A 16,990-nucleotide genomic window follows, 5' to 3' on the forward strand; every position below is an offset into this window, starting at 1 on the left:
GTCCTCTAGTGATTCCGCCATGTGTCTCCACAAGTACGTCATGCATCTCATGTTCGCACACACATTGTTGTAGGAAGCCATCTTGCCCTAATCTCTAGAGCTGACTGACTATCATTGATAGGGTTGTATCTTGAGGATAGGTCGCCTAAGATGCTAGGCCTTCTTGATAGGTCTTTCAGGTAGTCCGTGGTCTAGCACTTGGACTATGTCATCTTCCCAGTATGGTGTCAAGTTGGCTCTAAAAAAATCATTCTCGCTAGATAGGTTAAAAAGATGCGTGTCTAGTAAGTCGTCTATGATACCCTATCTAGTGGATTCTCTCGTGGGTATACATGACATGTGATCAACCATGTAATGTTGCTTTCCCTTGCGTACAACCACAGAGAAGTCAAATTCTAGTAGAAGTAGCCACCTAGCTATGCATTTAGTAGTGCAAGGTTTGTCACAAGATATAGTAGAGCTTGATGGTCTATGAAGAAAGTGAAAGGCGTAGGTAAAAGATAATGCCAGAATTTCTTCACAGCAAATACCATGGCCAAACCTTTTCTCTTAGTTGTTAAATAGTTCTCGTCTCAGCATTTATGAGTTGTTTTTTGCTAGTAAAGCTCACTGGATAGTCTAGGTTGTGTTTACCAAGTTGGCACAAAACAACTTCCATGGTAAACTTCGAGGCGTCAATATGTACATGGAAGGTTATGGTCCAGTTTGGGGCTCTTAGGATTGTGGCGCAGTTGTCAGAGCCTTCTTCAACTCTTCATATGTGTGTTGGCATTCCTCAGTCCATTCGAATACTATCAACATTTTGTAGAGTGGTCTAGCAATTAGCACATAGTTCAACATGAATCACCGATAGTGCCCTTTATGTCCTAGGGAGCACTGAAATCCCTTGTAGTTGGTTTGTTGAGAGTGGAAAAAGACTGAATTTTTGACTGATTTTTGTTATTTTTGAGGTCTGAATGATTGATTTTTGATGGATTTAGAGTGATGTATGGTTGATAATGGAAGTGTTTGAGAGTGTTTTGGATGATATTGATTATGTTTTGGAAGTTCATGACGATTCTCAATAGAGATATGAAGCTCTGTGATGTTCTGATTGGTTCTGTATACCTTCTGTATAGCTTCTGTTTTGTTCTGATTTTCTTCTGTATAAAGCATGGATTGATGATTGATGAAGATTGAGATCTTTTAGAAGCCTATTGAATAGTATTTGATAGTTTGGAATGATTTTAGTATGAGTTATGAGGTTCTGATGACCTTCTGTAACCCTCTATAAACCTTCTGTAGAGCCACTGTCTCTGCTCTGTAACTGTTCTGTATTTGCTCTGGTCATGTACTGTACTGTTATGTAGATCTTCTGTAAGTGTTCTGTAGAATGTATGTGTGACTTTGGGAAAGTTTTCTAACTTTTGGAAAGAATGAATCTAAGTTCAAAAGAGCTAAAACAAATGGAAGAAGCAGCTACTGAAGACTGAGTGATAGTGACAGTAGTGAGCTATGAAGAGACACTGTAGTGGCTCTGGTATCTCTTCACATCAGACATACCTCTTGGAAGGTGTATCCACGACCTAAAAAGGATTATTGAGAGTTATTATTAGAGTATTGTAGTGAGGAGATGATGTACTATTGAGAGATTGAGAGAGAGAGAGAGAGAGCTAGAGATAGTCAATTCTATCAAAACAGTGTAACTGTATATGAGAGATTGAGAGAGAGAACCATGAAGACATTGAAGATGAATACTATGTGATTGATTTTCATTCAAAGATGGTGTATTCTTTTGTGTTCATTGTTCTATCGATGGATTCTATGAAGATGTTGAAGATTATGGTTGATTCTATCAAATCCGTGGGAGATATCTACTATGATGTTGCGTGAAGATTTGTTGTTTTCTTTGTTTTGGTTATCAAAAGAATGAAATAAAAGCTTGTTGATGTTACAAGATATATTTTCTTGCAGTAGAATCCCCTTTTCCTTGGTGTCTCTCTTGGGGCTCCATGTTTTTGGTGCGCAACCGGGGAAACTTGCCATCAACAAGCATCAGAAGAGGCCGAAAATGAAGGAAATGGAATCGCCAAGAAGAGGAGAATCCAATGGATGTTTGCAAAGTTCCTTCTTCCACTGAAGAGTTGGAGATTCTTATTATCAAAGCCACTTTCCACAAGAAGTTCATCCCACAATGGCGGAAACATATTACCATCATGATGCATGATCCATGTGGTGGACTGTTTCCTCTTTCTGTTGAAGCAGCAGAAACTTGCATGTTGGTGAAAAATTGTTTGGAAACAAACTGAAGAGCAGAAACAGAGAGAATGACCATCCATGGAAGATTTGGTATTCATTGAGAAGTTTCCAAACATCATCAAGTGAGAGATAGTGAAGAAGCTTTAGGACTCGTGGTTTGTGGAGGTTCATGAAAACAAGAAGGAAAAGAGTTGGAATTTGTTCGTGGATGCTCAACAACAAGATACGTGGGATGCTTGGTCCATTGACAATCTTCTGTTTGTCCAATTAGCAACCCACTGGAAGTTGGTAGACAGAGTGTTTTTCACAACATACACTGTTGAAACCCTCAGAAGCTGGTATTATTATAATGACACAACAACGATCCTAAGAAGAATGAGTTTTGATACTTTTAGAATGGAATATCTCCCCCTCTGTAGTGGTTTGAAAGCCGAATTCAGAGATATTGAGAAGAAGGAAGTAGAAGAGATGTTGGCCAGAGAATCCCCCAGAGGCTGAAGCCCTCTCTGATACTATCCTGTTGAGTACAGATCAACTGGTTGGAGCCAACCCCCTGATGAATAACGCAATCAAGAGGCAAGCATTAGAACGAGTCCAGAGGTATGTGAGAAGAGAGAAGGCAAAAATCAAAGCTGAGAACGACGTCGCAGCAGAAGCTTCCTTTGACGCCTTAAAAGCACTCTTTACAGAAGTCCCCATGGCGACTCAAGGTCCCCTTCCTAGTCAGATTCGTCTTGGAAATATTGATGACATGCCAGAAAATGTAGTTCCATTGCCGGTTTTTAAGGGAGAGTACAATGAAGACCTTGATCTTCATGTAGAAAAATTCATGGTAGCATGTGTGGCTAACAATGCCAGAACCCCTGAGCATTGGTTAGCAGTATTCCCTGCCACTTTCAAGGGCAGGGCATTTTAGTGGTATGAGAGACAAGCAGCAGGAACTTTTGGCACATGGGATGACCTAAAGTTGGCCTTCCTCAATAAATTCAGGCGTGAAGGTTTTGAAGAGCGGATGCGAGAGGAGTTCATGTACCTAAGTCAGTCCTTTGGAGAAAGAGTAGAAGCTTATGTCTTGCGAATGGAATCCATCCTGAAGAGATGGACTAACTACCATTTAGACGAAGGTATCTAGAAAGGAGTGTTTCTTAGAGGCCTATAACCAGAAGTTCGCAAGTTCGTGGAATTGAGAAGACCAGTCAATCTGCAAGCTGCAGTGGAAGGTGCAAGATTGTATGACAAAGTTGAAGCAAGGCTGTCAATGACTCCAGGAAGAGGAGTCTTACCTCCTCCTATGCCAGGAATGGTATACCCACCAAATGCAGTCCCAGGGATAGTTCCCTACCCCTATCCTCTGATGCAAATAGTGCCGCAGTATAATGTACCTAATCCACTGTGGTCACCACCACAGACGACAATACCTCAAATTATGGTTCAACCACAACAACAGTGGCCTCAAACAGTTCCTCCAATGGCAACTCAACAATAGTGGAATCCTACCAACTGGAATCAACAACCCCAAGTCTCAATAGGACCTTTGAATCAGAACCAGAACGGAGGATCCTCTGGATTGTATGCAATAATTACAAAAGCTTACCAAAACCCTACTACAAGCACTTCAGGAGGTGAAAATCTAAAGGACTACTTATCCAACTCAGTTGCAAGTATCAAGAAAGAGCTTCTGGATGTGATTACAGAGCAGCTACAGACGTTGAAGGTGAATACTGCCAATATATCCACCCCTATGGGAACTGGAAGAGATGTGATGCGCTCTAATACATGGTGCGGAAAGTCTCATCAAGTGGGACATTTAGCCACTAAATGTACCCGAAGACCAACCATTCCTGGAGCCTTCTGTTCCTACTGTTTGCGGAAGAACCATACAGAGGATATTTGCTCTCTGAAAGAGATACACGAATGAAGACAAAAGGATGAAAATGCAAGATTCAACTTGCTAGAATCCAAAATGACAACACAAGATATTGGACCAAAGCCAAGAGAGTTTGTTCCTAATTTTGGTCCAAGGAGGTTTCCCTCTCAAAGTTACAGAGGATGGCAGTCTGGCGGTGGTCAGCGGTGGTCAGAGATCAGAGGTGGAATGTTATAGGTGTGGAGAAAAGGGACATATCTCCCCAAATTGTCCAAACCCTAGACGATCTGTGGATTACAAGCCCTTATGCAGCTGATGCAAAGGTGAAGGCCACACTGCAAAGGACTATCCAAGCCCAGGCCCTGTAAAGGCCAATGGCATTGATAGCCAACAGAAGGTACAAGAGCTTGTCTCCAATCTGGTAGAGTTTGAAGTTGCTGTTATCATGCGCACCAAGAAGAAGGAACCTGTTGCTCAAAACGAAAATAACTCTCATGCCAAGACTGTGAAGTTCCACCTGCCAACAGAGGGACAGAGCAGTACAGGACAGAACAGTGCAGTACAGAGCACTGTAGTGCCACAAAGTGTCACAGAGACAGTTCCAGAAACAGGACCAGAGGCCCACGAGATAGATGATATAGAAGCACTTTCAGAAATAGAGAAAGTCTCGATGCTACAATTACTAGAAGAAAAATGAAAGATGAAAATGGGTGTAGCCCTATTCCCCAGCAAGCTGGAGAAGCCTATAGATTCTATCAAAGATTATGACTTGGTCAAAGACTTAGACACTTTTAAACCAAACTTAACATTTCGACAGTTGGTGATGCTATCTCCCAACTGTCGAAAGAAATTCAAAAGCATCTTGATAAGAAGACGTGGACTAAGGATCGCTCCTTCAATAGTGACTAAGACCAATAAGGCCTCGGAGCGTGTAAAGGAAGTAGATGTGGCTAATGCCTTCCTAGATCCTGGAACCCCAGAGATTAGTGTATGGATAGAAGGATGCTTTATTTCAGATGCATTGATTGATGGAGGCTCATCAGTAAACATAATGGCGAATGTGACAATGAAGGACTTAGGGTTGCAAGGAATTCAACCTACACAGTGGCTTATCAGATTGGCATACCAAAGTAGAATTAAACCATTAGGCATCCTCCCATACATAAAAACAAACCTTGCAGGAAGAGACTATTGGCTGACATATTTGGTGGTCAAACCAAATTCTTATGGGACCTCATACCCTCTGCTGTTGGGAAGACCTTGGCTTTTTGAAGCGAGAGCCAAGACGGACTGGTTTAAAGGAACCCTAACCCTAGGCAGAGGACCCAACAAAGTGGTGTTGAAGCTGTATGGATCGCAAAAAGGCAATGGATCCACATCCATTGAAGTCATAACTGACTCCTCTAATGAGGTAACAGATGGTACATCAGGAGACGAAGAGGCTATTAAGCAGATCTTTCCTAAGAAAATAGAGGCATAGTCCCTAACAGTGGGCACTGTAAGCCAACTGCCAAGGGAAGTAAAATCCTTGTCAATGGGAGAATACCTCCTACATCAACTAGAATTAACTTCTCAAATCACCTCTGATAGTGAAATAGAAGCATGGATGTAATGTTCTCCCTGTTACATGACAGTCGCAGAGACAGAACGGAGACAGAACATATACAGAGCAGTAATAGATACAGAGATAGAGTAGAGGTAGAACAGAGACAGAGTGGATATAGAGAAAGTCACAGAGACAGTAACAGACACAGAGCCAGAGACAGAGACAGAAGCAGAGTCAGAAGTTGTGACAGAAGCAGAAGCAGATGCAGAGACAAAAGATCTGTTCTTCTCTTACAGAGCCTCTACAAAAGCAGAGACAGAGCCTCCAGAGAAAGAGGATGAAAATGATGAGGAAGAAAATAAAGCAGGTTATGAAAGTGCAGATGAAGAATTTTCTTTGATAGCGGATGATCTTGCTGATGCCCCACAGGCCGAAGATCTCAGGGTGCTGTATAGAACTATGGTTCCATTTGGGTTGGCTAATGGACCACAAAGTATGCAGAATCTGTATAAGCAAAGGATTAAAAGCATAAAAATTAAGTTCACCAGTGGCTCCTGTCACCCTGACTGTTCAGTCCAGAGAAAAGATGATGATAATGCCCCTTGTCAACAGAAGCCAAAGCCCTCAGAGCCATGGCCTTTAGAAGGTCCGTGCTATGTGACATTCCTGGATGCATCCTCTGAAGATGAATACCTAAGTCCAGAAGAAATCACCATGCACACAGAAGCAAACAAAGCTCTGATACCCTTCCAGCAACTTCAACAGACAAACGAGTCCTTTGTTCAGAAGGAGGACACTAGTTCTAGTGGAACATCAGATGAGGATACTACTCTCTTGAAAGAGTCAGACCTCTATCCAGAAGCAATCCGTGGGACATTTATCTGCAAAATGGAAGGTGAAAGACAAGTAACGTTCTTGGATACTGACGGTACTGAACGTCACCTGAAAGTGGGTCTCAATCTTCCAGAAGAAGAACTAGTGGTCATGTGAGACCTACTCAAAGAGAACTTAGACATGTTTGCTTGGTCGTACAAAGATCTAAAGGGGATTGATCCCACAGTATGCCAACATCACATTGACCTAGAGCCAGATTCCAAACCTGTAAGGCAAAGACAAAGGCGTATGAATCCTAATTACTCTGCTCTGGTGAAGGCTCAATTATTGAAACTTCTTGAAGCCAAGTTCACTTATCCCGTGGATAACAATGAATGGGTTTCGCCCATTGTGGTAGTACCCAAGAAGAATGGGAAACTTCGAATATGTGTGGACTTTCGAAAGCTGAATTCGAAGACGAAGAAGGATCATTTCCCTATTCCTTTTACTGACCAATTGTTGGACACAGTGGCAGGCCATGAACTTTATTCCCTCTTGGATGGATTCAACATATATAATCAAGTCCAAATCACAGAAGAAGACCAATCTAAAACAACCTTCTCCACAGAATGGGGGACCTATGCCTACAGAGTGATGCATTTGGGCTCTATAATGCTCCTATCACCTTCCAACGAGTATTGATGGCTGCCTGAGAGCGGAATTTAGGAGACGGCAAGTGCTTAAAAATAGCTAAAAATTATGAAGATCAAGGGAAAAATATTCACTGTCAAAGGCGGCGGCTCGATCTAGGACGATTTTAAGCGCCAAAGTGCTTTAAAGGCGCCCAAGCGACACTTGGTGATTTTTCATAATTTTTCAGACAGTCGTGCGGGTTGACACAAGCTACTGGCCAATGCGGGATGCTAAGCGGGACGCCCAGGATTTTTCAGAGCTCGATTCCGAGTCCGGACGGGGGAAAGGCCACAAACCGGTCAAGATTTGAAAAGGTGGACATGAGTTTGGCCAAGTGGGCATGACCCTTGGGAGCCCAACTTAAAATGTCACATGAAACTTTGGGAGAGAGAGATGAAAAAAAATCGTGATGAAGATGAAGAATACGTGATCAGGAATGGCGCCGATTTTTGCGCTCAATGTTGATCATGGCTCCTCCCTGCCTGCAAACAACCCCCCTATCTGACATTGGCCCTTGCCTACACTCCGTATGCTGATCATATCGCCACCCTTCGCCCGTGGAATGGTGGCCTGGTTTGGAATTTCTGATTCTAGTCTTTCTCTCTCCTCCCTCTCTCTCTTCTAAAGGCAAGATCATGTGGGGAGAAGAAGGAAGAAGAAAGAATGATGGAGGCTTGTCCGGCATGGACCGGATTGCTACACGGGCTGAGAATGGTGATTTGTGATGTTGCTGGACATGAAGTGTTGCTGTTTTCCAAATCTACAGCCATGGACACAAAACCCGAAACACGCGTTTAAGCGGTAAACTAAAAAATTACAAAGAAAATTTAGTGTTTTATGCTTTTGATTGATGGAATGCCGTTCATATGGACTAAGATTTGATTATGTTGCTGATTCTTCTGAGTTCTTACTGTTTATAACTAGAAATTATGAAAAACATGCATTTCATGGCTCGAAATAATGTCAAGAAACCCGAAAACCATGAAAAATGGGGAAAAACAAGGGTTTTGGGCGTATAAATGGGGAAAACCGTCGATACACATCAACTAATCTTTCAATTTTGTTGCAAATGAACTAAGGGCCACAGCCCACAAACTGGTTTTCATTTTCAGCAATTTAAAAAATACAAGAAAATGAAGAAAATGGGGGAAAATGATAAAAAAACCATGAAAAATAGGGGAAAAAGACATTTGGGGCTACGAAAAATATAGAAAAAATAGGATTTATGTTTGTTGATGTATAGCAAGGCTGGGGCATGAAGTTATGCTTCAGTTCAGCCTTGTTTATATGTTTTAGTGCGTGTTTCCTTCCTTTCTCCATATAAAATGACAAGGAAACCCTAAAAGAAATGAATGCAATGATGCACTATCAACGGGGAAGGGTAGAGTTGTGGAAAAAATGGTTAAATGCCGCTGAGCATGAGGAATAATTTGCTGATTTTATATGCATTGCATCTAGGACGGAATAATAATGATAAAAATTAAAACCTAGTAGCACGAAGATCACTTCGGTGCTAGGTGTTGCAGCGAAGCACAAAGCGGTTAGAAAGAAAAGCATGAAAGAGATGTTTTGCACTTACACGCTGCTGGTTTTTTAAAATGTTTGAGCACTAGGCATCCACCTCTTTGCATGATCATTTAGAGGAAATTAAAAGTATCAGAGTTAGCTCCTGGATATGCATAGCAATTGTCTTCAGTAGGCCTTTGACCCACCGTTGAGAGCGTGAGGTTCCTATGCTGTAGGCTAGTCGTGGGATCATAAAGGGGAAGTCAAGTGAGGGAATGGTACATTCCTGGATACGTTTATTTGGTACCTTGAGCGACGTTTGTGCGAAATGTTTAAATGTTGAGCGACGCATCGAGGGGCCAATCCCCGAGGTGTAGGAGAGTCGCAGAGGGTTGACGGCATTCAGCCGTAGGAGGAACCCCATGTGTATGTGATTCGAGCCTATTTGGCTATGTGAAAGGGACTCCCTCTGAGGAGTAATATTGGGTTAGGATCAGTTGGACTACAACGTACTACAAACGCAATGTTTAGGAAGGCAGAGATTTTGATAGACGCTCCTGGCCGCGAGGCCGAGGGGTTGTCTTGCGCATAGTGACGAGGTCCGGCTAGTGCATGAGCCAGTGCCGGCCCGTTTTTAGGTCCATCAGTGGTGCGTCTGCCGGGAGCCGCTTAAAAGTGGCGGTTCTCGAATCCTGGTTGTTTAAGGACCAACTAGCAGTTTATGCCAGAGGATACTGAGCTTGACCCATTATTTATTGATAAGCATCGTCTAGCAGAAATCCAAAAGCAAGAAAGAGACGAAAGAGCTAGGCGATGTGCTGAAATTTTTAGGAGATATTCCCCTAAGCGTAGCGGTGCTGAACCCTTACGAGGGAGTGGATCTAGTGGTCTTAGTACCACGAGCAATAAGTTAGGAGAAGGTGGAAGCTCTAGTGCTCCCCTTCCTTCCATAAGCCAGTCCACGTCAATTGCGGGAGGTGTAACCCCACCGTTCCCTATTCCTAGTGCAAATCCAATCCTCGTCATGGCGCAGCCTATTGCAATTCCAGCAGGAACGACGGATTTGCCGGCTCTAGGTTACCCGCTACCCATTTTTAATGGGTTAGTTGAGGAAGATGCGGAACTCCACATTAGGGAGTTTCAAAAGTTGATGTTTAACTGTCGCATTCAAGAGGAAGGACATTTAATGATGTTCTTCAATATGACTCTCAAAGGAAGAGCCGCTATATGGTATCATGGTTTAGAAGCCGGAACCATATTGAACATTGATGCATTTTATGGAGCTTTTCGAAGGGAGTTTGCCCCTGAAAGGGGTGGGCAATATTGGTTGCGTGTACTCAACGTGACCCGCCAAGATCCACACGAGGATATTCGTGCTTATGCGAAGAAGATAAAAGAGGTCTTCCGTAAGTTGGACACCTCTATTCCTATCCCCGCAGCTGCCCAATTGCAATATTTCCTACATGGTTTGGACTTTAATATCCAATTGCAGTTGAGTAGTGTCCCCTTGGGGGATATAGACACTGCCATTACACGAGCACAAGAGGTGGAATCCCGACTACAAGCAGCCTATGCTTCTAGAGGCAATTCGAACATGGGTTTAGTATTGGGAAACAATATGGCAATAGCCAATGGCAGTAGTGGCCAAGGGATAGTGATGGCTAATCCTAATGGGAGGGGGAACATGATACAGAATGTCCCTTTATTACCAGCTCCCCCTAGCATGTCGATGCCGACGGGCAGTCAAATGGCTCCAAATGGTGGAGGCCAGGCGGTCAATTCTAACACCATGTCTGCAGCTCAACAGCCTGTGCCTAATCGAATTGTTAGGCCGATTGAACGACATGGAAATGACCAAGGCTATGAGTCGAGTTCTTCCAATGTTCTTGGCGAGGTTAAGGACATGATGAAGCATTATACCGACATGATTACGGAGCAGTATCGGCAAATAGCCGTTGATGTCAACTTCCTTAAAAAACAACAAAATTTGATAGGAAGTAGATACCCAGAGGAGGGTGCACCGTCGAGGTTTAGTTGTAAATGGTGTGGCGGGCAGCACTATCCAAGAAATTGCCCAAATGTTAAGTGCGACATTTGTGGAAAATCCGGCCATCTAGCAGCTACTTGCTGGAGTAAGATCAGTTCCCTCCAGCGAGGTAGTCGGCAACCAGGGCCTGTTAATCATCGTGCCCAAGGAAATGACTCCCAGCCAGAAAATGGGCCTAAACAAATACTTCAACGACCAAAGACTACGGTGGAAGAACTACCAAGTGGTAGTGGGGTTAGTTTGATTGAGGCTGTACGCGTTAATGATGCTGAAACCTCTAATCTACGAGCTGTTCTTACAAGAGGTCAAAAGGGTAGAGGAGCCGACAAGGATAAGCTTGTCGACGAAAACCCTAAACAAGGCGACAAAGGAACGCAAGTTTTGGATCCTGCCCTAGAAGGGGGACCTTTGAAGCCCGTAGAGAGTAAAGCCGATAAGGAACCACCAAAGAAGAAGGTGAAAGTTAAGAAAGAGGCAATAAAGCCAGTGCAGCGACCTAAAGAGCGGATGGTTTGGCGTGAAAAGCGAGCTCTATCGAACTATCATGAATTCGATTTGGCGAGCTCTCTTTGCGAAGTCAAGCCGGATGTGAATCTTTTACAGCTTATTAAGCTTTCCCCAGGAGTACGCAAGGAATTTAGAAAGATTCTACGTACTGGGTATATTGTAGAACCTTTGGGTATTGCGCGAGTTGGTGATGACTGGTTCGAGCATGCTGAGAAGCATTGCCCAAGGGTTGCAGCCTATGTCGATGGGATATTAGTAGATTATGCCATTGTCGACACGGGATCATCTGTTAACATTATGAGTTCTGAACTGATGGAAAGGTTGGGTCTTGCGATTCAGAAAGATACTTCCACAATTCTCAGAATGGCAGATGACAGTTTGAGACAGCCGGAAGGCTGCATTACTAAGGTCCATGTCACTGTTGCAAATGTAGAATGCATGTTGGACTTTAGGGTGATTCGTTTTGCAGGGCGGCCAAGTTACCAAGTATTACTTGGACGACCTTGGATCTTGCAAGCGGATTGCCAAGTGGATATACCCGCCGGTCGATTGATATTCGGCAGAGGTGCCCAGCGTATGGTGGTTGATGCTTATCCTGAGTCCCCGCAGAGTGAGAGAGCTCCTCTATCTTCTACAGAATTGGAGACATTAGAAGATTTATCTGCTAGTGAGACATCATCGAGTGATGAGTCCAAAGAGGGATCCACCACGGAGGACATCTATCAGATCACTTTGAACGAGCCGATAGAGGCCCAAGATCGTATAAGAGATGCAGATGTTATCGAGCTAGACCTTGGTACGCTTGATGATTCGCGGCCAATCAAATTAGGCTCTATGCTCAGCTCAGCAGAAAGGGAGGACTATGTGGCCTTGATCCAGGAATTCCGTGATATCTTTGCCTGGAGTTATGATGAGTTGAGAGGCATCCCTCCTAGTCTTGCTGTTCATACAATTCCGTTGAAAGAGGGCAGTCGTCCTGTACGGCAGAAAGTAAGGCGTATGCCTTTCGAATTGAGGGACGGGCTGTTTGAGGAGTTACAGAAGCTTCGAAAAGCGGGTTTGATTTTTCCTGTGCAACACACGGAATGGTGTTCGCCAGTTGTGATTAGAAAGAAGAAGAATAATCAGATCCGTTTATGTGTAGACTTTAGGGAGCTGAATAAGCAGACAGTTAAGGACTACTACCCATTGCCATTTATTGACCAGATTTTGGATCAATTAGCGGGTAGGGAGATATATTCGTTTATGGATTGCTTTGCAGGATACAACCAAATGGCAATTGCAGAAGAGGACAAGTTGAAAACAACTTTTATCACTGTATTTGGCACTTTTGCTTACCACGTGATGGCTTTTGGTTTATGCAATGCGCCTGGTTCGTGGCAACGAACAGCCGATAAGACATTCGGTGACATATCCCCTGACGAGTTGAGGGTGTTTATTGATGACTTAGGGGCCGCCACCGTGAGAGGAAGGCAGTTGATCATTTTGAGAAAATGCTTTGAGCGCTGTAGACAATTTTGCATCGCCCTAAACCCACGAAAGTGTGCTTTTGGAGTACCTTATGGGCTATTGCTGGGCCATGTGGTCAGTTCGGTAGGAATTGCGACAGACCCCGAAAAGGTCAAAGTTATAATTGCCATGGGTCCACCACGCACTCCGAAAGAAGTTCATAGCTTTCTGTCTTCGGTTGGTTACTACCGTAGATTCATTAATGCCTTAGCAGAAAGAACGTTACCGCTTACAAATTTATTGTCCTTTAGCTGTTCGTTTGTGTGGGGTGACCCTTGTAAGGTAGCATTCGAGGATGTGAAACAAGAGCTAGCAAGAGCGCCCGTTTTAAAAGCACCTAAAAGAGGTGAGGTGTTCTATATATTTTCAGCAGCCACCATGTATAGTATCAGCTGCTGTTTAGCCCAATTTTGGGAAGAGAAGTGGTACCACCCGATTGCTTTCGCTAGTCGGAAGCTGGGGGTATCCGAAATCAATTACACCTACATGGAGAAGCTGTGTCTAGCGATGGTCTTTGGGACCAAGAAATTCAGGCATTATATTCTCTATGAGAAAGTCGTGCTTTATACGAAGGCGGAGGGACTTCGATTGTTGATGAATAAGTTACAGCCGCTTGATCGTTTAGCGAAGTGGTTGATCACTTTGCAGGAATTTGATTATGAAATCAAGAGTAAGCCACCAAGGTTGCAAGGCATCGTTGAATGTCTAGTGGACTTTGGGGAGCCGAAAGAATCTGTGGCTGAAGGTAGTGACATGGAGATGATATTTAAAATAGATACGGCATCTATTCCCTCCTGGTATGCTGCAATAACGCATTATTTATCAACGGGAGAGGCGGGATCCGAATTATCTAAGGCTGAGAAAAGGAAAATTAAGCAGCAAGCGTTAAAGTTTGCCTTGATCGCAGGTACATTATATCGGCAAGGGGTTGATGATATCTATCGCCGGTGTGTGACGCCTGACGAGGTGCCTTTCATTTTGGAAGAGTGCCATGATTCTGCTTGCGGTGGCCATTTTGCTGGACGGCTCACAGCACAAAAGGCTTTAAGAGCAGGTTATTGGTGGCCTGCCATCTTCCAGGATGCGTTTGCGTATGTTAAGCGATGCGATATTTGCCAACGACATGATAGTCGAGAGAATAGGAAACGACCACTCAACCCTATTATGGCGATACTTCCATTTGAGAAGTGGGGAATAGATTTTGTGGGTCCTATTACTCCGTCGTCGACTACGCAAAAGAGGTACATCATTGTAGCAACTGACTACTTCACAAAGTGGTCAGAAGCACGAGCAACAAGGAAGGATGATGCTAAAGAAACTGCTAGTTTCCTTTTAGAGCAAATAATATGCCGGTTTGGTCCGCCGAAAGAATTAGTGTCGGACCGCGGAACCCATTTCCTGAATAAGGTGATCAAAGGTTTGACAGAGTTGTGGAACATCAAGCATAACAAGACAACCCCATATAATCCGCAAGCCAATGGTCAGGTTGAAAGCACCAACAAGCAGCTTGTAGGCATCCTGTCCAAAATTGTGTCGGAAAAGAAACGGGATTGGGATAAAAAGTTATACGTGGCAGTATGGGCTTATAATACGACTTTCAAACGAGCCACTGGCCATACCCCGTTCAAGTTAGTATATGGGGAGGAGTGTGTCTTGCCTCTAGAAATTGAGCTGCCGACTATTCGGTTTGCCATCAATCATTCTTTGAGCGATGAAGACGCTCTTTTTGAGCGCTTGACGACATTGGCCCATTTAGACGAGCTTAAGTTGCAGAGCTTATTGCACCAAGAAGTGGCGAAGCGCCGAATGAAGAAGCTACACGACCTCAAAGCCAAGAAATACACCTTCAAGAAAGGACAGCTTGTTTTGTATTATGACGCACGACGAGAATTATTTCCAGGCAAGCTAGAACCCAAATGGGATGGGCCCTATAAGATCGTTAGGATAGGAAAGAATAAATCTACAGTGTTGTTAGCTGACCTTGAGGGGATAGAATTTAAAAATAAGGTTAATCTTAATAAGATTAAACCTTATTACTTCTGATTGTACTAATGCTATAACTGCCTTGCAGGTCTAGGCAAGATTGATCAAACATCTGCAAGGAAATCGTGATAGAGGTTGATGGGTCGTCTGATCCCTTATTTAGAACACCCATATTTGGAACAGAGGTATCATCAGGGAAAGCTCATTTGGTGGAGCAAAGGATACAAGGTGATTGAGCAAGAAGGCGGGACATTTATTTGGGAAATCAAGGTCTTCTGCCATCATTGCCTACAACTTTTGACGAGCATCCCTGTTGAATTCAATGATGATGGAGGGATGGAGCCTACAGTCCACCCGTTGAATATGCTGAATTTCGATTACCATAATTACGAGTAGAGTTCAGGATGGCAGGATATGTAAACCCTTTATGGACGTACACCTTGTACTTTGATGGGGCGTCCAGGGGTGCATGCAAAAAAGGAAGTGTAGGAGTTGTCATCCGAGACCCCCGACGACGCATTGTCATGAAGTTAGCTGCTTATCTCGGGGCGAATTTTACTAATAATATGGCCGAATACAAAGCCCTGATCATGGGTTTGAATATTGCAAAAAAGGGTGGTATCCGCCAGTTGTTGATAAAAGGGGACTCTCAGTTGGTTTTAAATCAACTCAATGGGACGTACATGGTGCGGAACCCGATCCTTTGTATGTACCATCATACTGCCATAGCCCTGCTAGACGAATTCAATCGAGTGGTTTTTCAGCTGATTCCACGAAATTGGAACCAGTTTGCCGATTCATTGGCTAATCTTGCGTATGAAGAGGACCTCTTCTTTAATTGTGGCCCTTGTCCCGATATATCTATTGATGGTGAGACAGGACCTGGTCGTTTGTGGGGTATGCTTTCTGAACATGCCCTCTTTGGCAGACGATGGTTGATTTGGGTGATGCAGAGGGTAAGCGAGACTCATCTACCTTTATTATCTCGGACCCATAGACTGATTCGACGACATGTGATGCGAACACCTCTTGCGATATACGCAGGAGGGATAGGTCATAATTTAATGCACCTAGTTTAGGGCTACAAGCCCTGTTCCCCTGGGAATAGTATGCTTTGATGTCTATCATGGTTGTTTCCAGGTGGATGTTCTGCCTAGTATTGTTTGATTTCATTAGGCCAAGAGGGCCGATTCAGTTTTGTAGCAAAGTCATGTCTGATTTCATTAGGCCAAGAGGGCCATTTCCCTGTCTAGTGCGGGTGCGTTTAATTGGGTTTTTGTTTTAGTGTTGTGCTGGACAGGTTTTGCGGGTTGTGGAATTTTGTGGAGCCTGGAGGAGCCTTTGCTGCGATGGAAGCTTCTTTTTGGGCCAATCCAGGTGATATTTCTCCTTTACGAGTACCTTTCTTTCCTGTTATATGTGTATTTGTACTTGTTGAGGGGATACTTTTTGTTGGGGACCGGTAACCAAGGCATGAAGTCCCAGGTTTAGGCTACGTATGTTTGAGGGAGGTCGGAGTAGCCATTGCCTCCTGTAAAGACATTGTTCGACATTGAAAGACCTGTTTTAGAAGGAAGCCCTAGTGGCCCTGTTCTGCCAGCCTGCTAGGCAGCCGTTCTAGGAGTTCTTGTTAGTAGTGAGGCAGTTAGAGAAGCCTGCTAGAAGATAATAATAATGATGTCAAGAAATCCTGAATATCCTAAAAGATGAATATAAATGCGAAGGTGTGTAAAAAGGGGTCCTAACCCCTATCAAAGAAAAGAAAAGAAATGAAAATATATAAGCAGTTGATCATTGCCTTGCAAAGGCCTGGTAGGTTCCTGGGGACGAGTCAGACCCGGGGCCGATACCTTGTCTTCCTAGGGGTGGCTTCTTGCTGGAAAAAATAATATCAAAACCAGGATGGTTGGAGCGAAAATAAAAGTGAGCGTTAGAAAAGGATTCAGTGTCGCCTTGCGAGGGCTTGGTAGGTTCTTGGGTGCCGAGACAGGTCCTGAGACCGATGCCCTGTTCTCCTTGGGTCACTACGCTCAGCTCCCTCCTTTTTACATGCCCAAGTATGTTCATCCAATCAAAATCCTAAAAGAAGACATGTACTGAAAGAAACTATCCTTTACTCAGGCTATAGGAGTCCTCGCTTTGTAGGAGCTCCTAGTTGTGTTGTCTTTAGTTGGTCAGTAGTTCAGACTACCACTTAGGGCAACTTCTTTGATAGGTTTTTTAGTTTGGCTGTGTTGGAGCAGTTGGTTAGTGACTCACTTCGGATCTTCTATTAGATGAT

Source organism: Lygodium microphyllum, chromosome 27 (assembly GCF_053477565.2).
Source record: "Lygodium microphyllum isolate KBCC chromosome 27, Lygodium_microphyllum_v1.1.10, whole genome shotgun sequence".
Classification (NCBI taxonomy): domain Eukaryota; kingdom Viridiplantae; phylum Streptophyta; class Polypodiopsida; order Schizaeales; family Lygodiaceae; genus Lygodium; species Lygodium microphyllum.